Here is a 7,937-nt window from a genome sequence, read left to right on the forward strand (position 1 = left end):
CATGTTATACTTGTTGTGTAACCTTGTAAACTATCCAAATTGCCATGTTATACTAGTTAATAATACATTGATATAACTAATTATCTATTTATTTAATAGCTTAAACTTTAAATAATTATATATATTCCATTTTCCTCTGTCTGGACTTATCCTTTTGTCTGCTTCTTTGTTTCTCCCTTTTTAGTGATCGTAAAAAACAGATGTTTATCTGGAATCGACGTACCATTAATCGATGTTTGAAAGAAAATATATGCGAAAAATATTGTGACATGTACTGTTATAAAGTTTTGTGATATTGCTATATACTACCCATCGCATCGACCATGCTTCCTCCCATTATTTCTGCTCCTCACTCCCCACCACGTCTTCTTGCTCTCACTACCAATCATCTGCTAACATCTTCCCTCAAATCTCTGTTTCTTTCAACCAGCTTTCTCTTTCCAGCTTTCTCCTTCCAGCTTTCTCTGTTGATCTTGACTGTCCGACTATTTATCTACTAATCTTTTTAACCATAAGCAAGAATTTATTTCCAAAGCCAAGCTAAGAAAAAAAAAAAAAAAAAAAAAAAAACCCCTCAAAATTTTTAGAACTTTTTGGTAGTGATTTGCCTCGTTTGTGCAAGAAGTTATTCTCAGATATTTTGTTTTCAAATATCAGTAATAAAAAATGTTTTTTAATTTTTAATTTTTAATTTTTTATCTAATTATTATATAATTTTTTCAATTTTTTCATAATTTTAAACAGAGTATAAATTATGGGATTGGGGAATCTTTTACTCATCCAAAGTTAAAAACATTATTTTTGTCATTCCTACTTTTCTTTTGAATAAGATATATATCATATGATCTTGTTGGTGTTGAAAAACCACCAAGTGTGCACCGTTTTCTTTCTTGGATTATTAGGCACCGTTTTATTTCTTAGCTTATTAGGCCACCCACCAACTGAGATCTCCAGCAAAATCAAAAGAAGCTGCACCGAAATTAAATAGGAGAGAGCTCAGTTGTGGAAGTGCGTGGGAAAAGCAGAGAGAAAGAGTGGACGTGAGAGAATTTGTAGATTTTTGTAAATCTAGTACAAATTCAGTAAAAGAGGCTCTAGTGGACATAGGCAATTTGCTAAACCACTTAATTATCGTCTTGTGTAATTTTTGGACAGGCCAGAGGTGCAACAATTGGTATCAGAGCTTTGGTTCGTGCTGTCCAGAAATCAAGTTGTTCAAAATCAACTTTTGACAACTCTAGGGTATTCCTCGAGTCAAGACGAATCCGTTGCCGCAAATGGAATCGAAAACGGAGGTTGGACAAAGCCGCATGCGCTGGTCGAAGCTAGGAGCGTGAACACACGCGCTCCACGCGCATCTGGAGGTTGAAGACGAGTGCCACTCACGCTCCACGCGCCACACGCGCCGCCACGCGCTCGGAGGTTGAAGACGCGTGACTTCCACGCTCCACACGCGCCCAGAGAAGGTAGATGCGTGAAATCCACGCGTCTCATGTGCCCCCACGCGCCTAGAAGGGATCTGCGCATGTCCTACACGTTCCCACACGCCCCAGTCGCACTGTTGCCACGCGTGCATCTCACGCGCCAGACGATCAGGACCATTCATTTTCCAGATCCATTTTGGGCTTGATCTGAGCCATTTGGAGTCTGATTTCAACGATCAAATAGTGCTTTCCAACTATTTGGATCATTTCGGACTCATCCGTACGGTTATAATTTTGAAATTTTATTTTCAAAATTTTCTAAATTCAAATGGAAGGATCTGGAAGAGATAGGAGCTCTGAAAATGCTAGTAGCTTTTCAGAGCTCCGGGCGTCGGTCCACAGTGTCAAATGCCAAGTTTGAAGTTGAGAAGTTCGATGGAACAAGCAATTTCGGCATGTGGCAGTGTGAAGTCATGGACGTTTTGATCCAACAAGAGTTGGATATTGCGTTGGACGGAAATCCAGATGATATGACTGAACATGATTGGAAGAAGCTTAATACCCAAGCTTATAGTACAATCAGGTTATGTCTTACCAAATAACAGAAGTATTTTGTCATGAGAGAGACAAATGCTAAGAAACTTTGGCAAAAATTGGAGGATAAGTTCATGAAGAAGAGCATTGAGAGCCATTTGCACTTGAAGAAAAAGCTCTTCAGATTCCAATTTCGTGAAGGTATTTCTATGTCCAAACATCTGAATAGTTATAACCAAATTCTTGCTGATTTGATAAACTTGGATATTGAAATCGAAGATGAAGATAAAGCTTTACTTTTGTTAAATTCCTTGCCTGATACATATGAGCATTTAATTACTATTCTATTGTATGGGAAGTAAAAGATTAGTTTTGAAGATGTATCTAGTTCTTTAATTAGCAATGAGTACCGCAGAAAAGATAAGCAGGTACAACTAAATACATCAAGTGAAGCGCTAACAGCAAGAGGGAGACCACAGTCAAAGTATCCCGGAAAGAAGAAAGGTTTTCAATCGAAAACCCGAGCCACATCACGTGGTTCATCAGTCGGCAAAAAACTCGCCAGAGACGAGTGTTCCTTTTGTCGCAACAAAGGACACTGGAAGAAGGATTGTTCCAAGCTGAAGGGACAACAGCAGAATCAACCCACCACAGCCAATGTCGTGGACATAGATGATGATTCAGATTTTTCCTTGACAAGTTCATCATTCATTTGTCATTCCGATGAATGGATTATGGATTCCAGATGTACCTATCACATGTGTCCCAATCGGGATTGGTTTATTGACTTCACAAAGATTGAGGGTGGAGCAGTACTTATGGGCAATGACAGTGCCTGTAAGACTCAGGGAGTAGGTAGCATTCGGTTAAAGCTGCACGATGGTAGTGTCAAGACTCTGACAGAAGTTCGGTACGTTCCGAACTTGCGGAAGAATCTCATCTCCCTGGGATCTCTAGATTTAAAAGGATTCAGAATCACCATTGAAGACGGAACTCTCAAAGTACTAATGGGAGTTCAGGTGGCAATGAAGGGCTTGAAGCGAGGAAACTTGTACTTCTTGTAAGGAAGTACTGTTGATGGAAGAGCTTCCACATGCTGTGAGAAGCTAGGTGAGACTACTGCCGACACCACCAGTCTTTGGCATATGCGTATGGGACGCCCTGGAGAAAAAGCTTTGCAAACACTGGTGAAGCAAGGCTTACTCAAAGGTGCTAAGACTGATAAACTGTCTTTCTGTGAGTACTGTGTATTGGGGAAGCAGAGGTGGATCAAGTTTGGAACTGCAGTACACAATAAACAGGGAATACTTGACTATGTACACTCTGATGTTTGGGGACCTACCCAAAATGCATCATTGGGAGGTAAGCATTGGTTTGTAACTTTTGTGGATGATTATTCTCGTCGTGTGTGGGTGTATACGATGAAGAATAAAGATGAAGTGCTGAAAATCTTCCTTGATTGGAAGAAAATGGTTGAGACTCAGACCGACAAAAAGATCAAGCGGCTCAGATCTGATAATGGAGGTGAGTACACTTCAGACCCCTTCATGGAAGTATGCCGGAGAGAGGAAATTGTCAGACACTTCACAGTACGAGGTACACCGCAGCAGAAAGGTGTGGCAGAACGAATGAATCATACTTTATTAGAAAAAGTGCGATGTATGTTGCTGAATGTTGGATTCAGTAAACAATTTTGGGTTGAGGCTGTGACATATGCCTACCACCTCATCAACGGACTACCCGCAGCTGCCAATGACAGGAAGACACCCACTGAAATGTGGAGAGGTACACATGCTACTGATTATAACTCTTTACACGTTTTCGGATGTCCTGATTACTATCATGCTAAAGAAAGTAAGCTTGATCCTAGAGCCAAGAAAGTAAAATTCTTGGGCTTTAGTACTGGTGTAAAAGGGTATAGACTCTGGTGCATAGAGTCTAAAAAGGTGATCATCAGTAGAGATGTTACATTCAACGAATCTGAGATGCTTAAGTCACATAAGCATAAAGATTCCAATGAAGGCAATCATGATAGCGAAACACCTGGTGATTTGCAAAAGGTGGAGTTGTCCACTCGAAAGGATTCAGGAGAAACAAATGGAGAGCACGGACAAGATGAGGTTGATAGTCCAGTCACAGTACCTCCAATACAACCTGAATCAATAGCAACCAACAGACCGAGACGAGAGAAACGCGTACCGACACGTTTTGCAGACTATGTGACATATGCATTACCAGCTGAAGGGAGTGAGATCCCAACCACTTACAGAGAAGTCATACAGTCCAGTTAACAAGTTGAATGGACAAAGGCGATGAATGAAGTGATGCAGTCTCTTCACCAGAACCAGACTTGGGAGCTTGTGCCGCTTCCAAAAGGAAAGAAGACAATTGGCTGTAAGTAGATCTTCAATCAGAAAGATGATCAAGCTGCTAAAAATGGATTGCGATACAAAGCTAGGTTGGTAGCCAAGGGCTACGCTCAGACAGAGGGACTTGACTACAGTGAAGTATTCTCTCCTGTTGTGAAGCATTCATCCATTCGAATATTGCTATCTTTGGTTGCACAATATGATCTTGAGTTAGCACAGCTTGATGTAAAGACAACTTTCTTACATGGTGATCTGGAAGAGGAGATTTATCTGTTTCAACTAGAAGGTTTCAAAGAAGTTGGAAAAGAAAATTGGGTATGCAGTCTAAAAAATTCTCTCTATGGCTTGAAGCAGTCACCTCGACAATGGTACAAGCGTTTCAACCGCTTTATGATGGATCTGAAATACACTTGTTGCCAATACGATCATTGTGTATATTTCAGAAAACTTGTAAATGGATCTTTCATTTATTTGCTTTTATATGTAGATGATATGTTAATTGCATGTAAAAGTAAGGGGGAGATAAATCGTTTAAAAACTCAGTTAAGTCATGAGTTTGAAATGAAAGATCTAGGAGAAGCACGAAGAATATTGGGGATGGAGATCAGCAGAGATAGGGTGAAAGGTACAGTTCACCTTACTCAGAAGCAATATCTGAAGAGAATACTGCAACGCTTCAACATCTACTCGAAGACGAAGCCGGTGAGTACTCCTATGGCCCTATATTTCAAGCTCAGTGCATTGCAGTCTCTTAAAACTGATGAAGAGCGGGACTACATGAGGAATGTCCCATATGCAAGTATTGTTGGAAGCTTAATGTATGCCATGGTGTGTACACGACCTGATATCTCCCAGGTCGTTAGCTTAGTTAGTCGCTATATGCATAATTCTGGAAAGGTTCATTGGCATGCGGCTAAGTGGATTCTACGGTATATTTTGGAGACCGTAGATGTTGGTTTGAAGTTCGAGAAGAGTGAAGATAGTCTAGTAACTGGATATCTTGACTCAGACTATGCAGGTGATCTTGATAAACGACGATCGACAACTGGATATGTGTTCACTATGGCTGGAGGACCAGTTAGTTGGCGAACAACTTTGCAGTCAACCATTGCACTATCATCAACTGAGGCTGAATACATGGCTGTAACAGAAGCCGTGAAAGAAGCTATTTGGTTACAGGGATTGGTAACAGATTTGGGCTTTAAGCAGCAAGAGGTTACCGTTTACTGTGACAGTCAAAGTGCAATTCATTTGGCCAAGAATCAAGTGTACCACTCTCGAACAAAACATATAGATGTCTGATTTCACTTTGTAAGTGAAATATTAGAAGAAGAGGATATCAAACTTCAAAAGATTGGCACTGAAGATAATCCAGCAGATATGTTGACGAAAGTCGTCACAGGGATCAAGTTCCAACACTGTTTGGACTTGAACATTGCTAAGCACCCTCAGGTGCATTGGAGCGTATTCGATAGCAGAAATCTCTTATGTCAAAGAAAGAAGTGCATTCATTTGAAGAATGAATCAGTTTGCAAGCAGCCTAGTATGGCACACTTGGGTGGAGGGGGTAATTGTTGAAAAACCACCCAAGTGTGCACCGTTTTCTTTCTTGGATTATTAGGCACCGTTTTATTTCTTAGCTCTATTAGGCTACCCACCAACTGAGCTCTCCAGTAAAATCAAAAGAAGCTGCACCGAAATTAGATTGTAGGCTGCTCTCTCCTATAAATAGGAGAGAGCTCAGTTGTGGAAGTGCGTGGGAAAAACAGAGAGAAAGAGTGGACGTGAGAGAATTTGTAGAGTTTTGTAAATTTAGTACAAATTCAGTCAAAAAGGCTCCAGTGGACGTAGGCAATTTGCTGAACCACTTAAATATCGTATTGTGTGATTTTTGAACAGGCCAGAGGCACAACAGTTGGACCATTAGCTTTCACGTCTTCCTTTTCAGTTTTTTCTTTTTTCCTTTTTCCTTGTTTCTAGCTTAATATTTCTACTTCTTTCTATATTTTGCTAACTTTTGTGTTTTCCTTTTTTGTTTGTGCTCCCGTCGCCTCCAACAATTAGCAGTTGGTGCTTCTAGTAATTTTGCACTTAATTTATTCTAAATTATTAAATGTGATACAACGTATTCGAAACAGTACTTTGATTTGATTGTCAATAATTTTTTACGACACACCTTTTTTCGTAAAAAAAATCAATCACAGCGGCTGAAATTAAAGGAGCGCAATTTGTCATATTTTTCTAATTAAAGGATAAATTGTTTTAGTTATTATTATTTTTTTTTACACTATACTTCATTCATAAAACTCGAAATTACATATGTGAATGATTCTCACAAATAAAAAAAATTTAAGATCAGAGCTCAATTATGGAATGACTCGTAACAGAATTCTTTTTTTCCTTTCTCTTCTCTATTCAAAAAAATAAATAAATTCTAAGTCAGCTCTGACTAGCATGACTATGGTTTTTAAGATTTCTAAAATTTTTATTAAAATTTTAAGAGTTCAAGTAGGACATATACCAATAATTCAACTGGAAAAAGAACGATAAAATCTTTATCGTCAATGGTTAAAAATCTCTCTTCGTGCATGTCCCATGTTGAGTAGGAAGAGATATAGCTATCCTCGTTGGACTAACAATATTAATTAAGGATGTAACTGAATATTCAAAATTACGTCAAAGACTTTTATTTTTATTTTTTACCATCTCATTTTCTCTTGAGCGTTTCACTCCCAAGCCAAAACCCACCTAAAAAATATTATATTCTCCCTCTAGAGGGGGGTGAAGCTTCAGCTCCTCCCTTCCTGCTCCTATCTGGCTAGTCTAGAAACTATGTAACTCTTTTTTCTAGTCTTTTTATTTTTATTTTTTTATTTTCCATCCATAGTAAGGAGAAACGCCGATATGCTACTTTCCAGAGCCTAGCAACCGCCACGTGCTTTACCACAAGATTCCCTAGCCATCAATATTTCAGACACGCGTTGATTAAAGCACGCGTGAGATCCACGCGCCACAGCATTAAGAAACTCTTGTTGTCGACACGCGCAACATTTCTGGGGCTAGCAACCTTGGATTCTTCAGATTCGACCGATCTCCATATTCCTAGCGTGGCACATATCTCACACGCGCTGCCACAGTCCCTAGCTGTCGTCCTCTAGCAATTTGACGATTCTCTTGTTAGCTATCTGCCTATACTCTCGCTTCTCATAGCTAATGATCCTTTATAAAGAAAACAAGGTAAAAGTTACATCTCAAATGTTTTATATTTACATATCAAAGTATAAAAACTAAAAAAATTTACACTTTAATTATAAAAATCTGACAAATTGTGCTCATTCAATTTCAACCATTAAGATTGATAAAATAAAAAAATAAAAAATAAAATAAAATAAAAAGGTGAGTCGTTGTACATGATCATATACAATATTGACAATCAGATCTTCACAAAATATTTAAATTATAAGTTTTTTATAGTTTCGATACAATGTATCACTTTTAATAATTTAGAGTACAAATTAGAGTGTAACATCACTACTAGAAGCACCAGCTGCTAAACCATGCATGTTGGAGCTAGGCGTCGGGATAAGAGAACAAAAAAGAGGTTTAGAAA

Source organism: Carya illinoinensis, chromosome 15, assembly GCF_018687715.1.
Source record: "Carya illinoinensis cultivar Pawnee chromosome 15, C.illinoinensisPawnee_v1, whole genome shotgun sequence".
Classification (NCBI taxonomy): domain Eukaryota; kingdom Viridiplantae; phylum Streptophyta; class Magnoliopsida; order Fagales; family Juglandaceae; genus Carya; species Carya illinoinensis.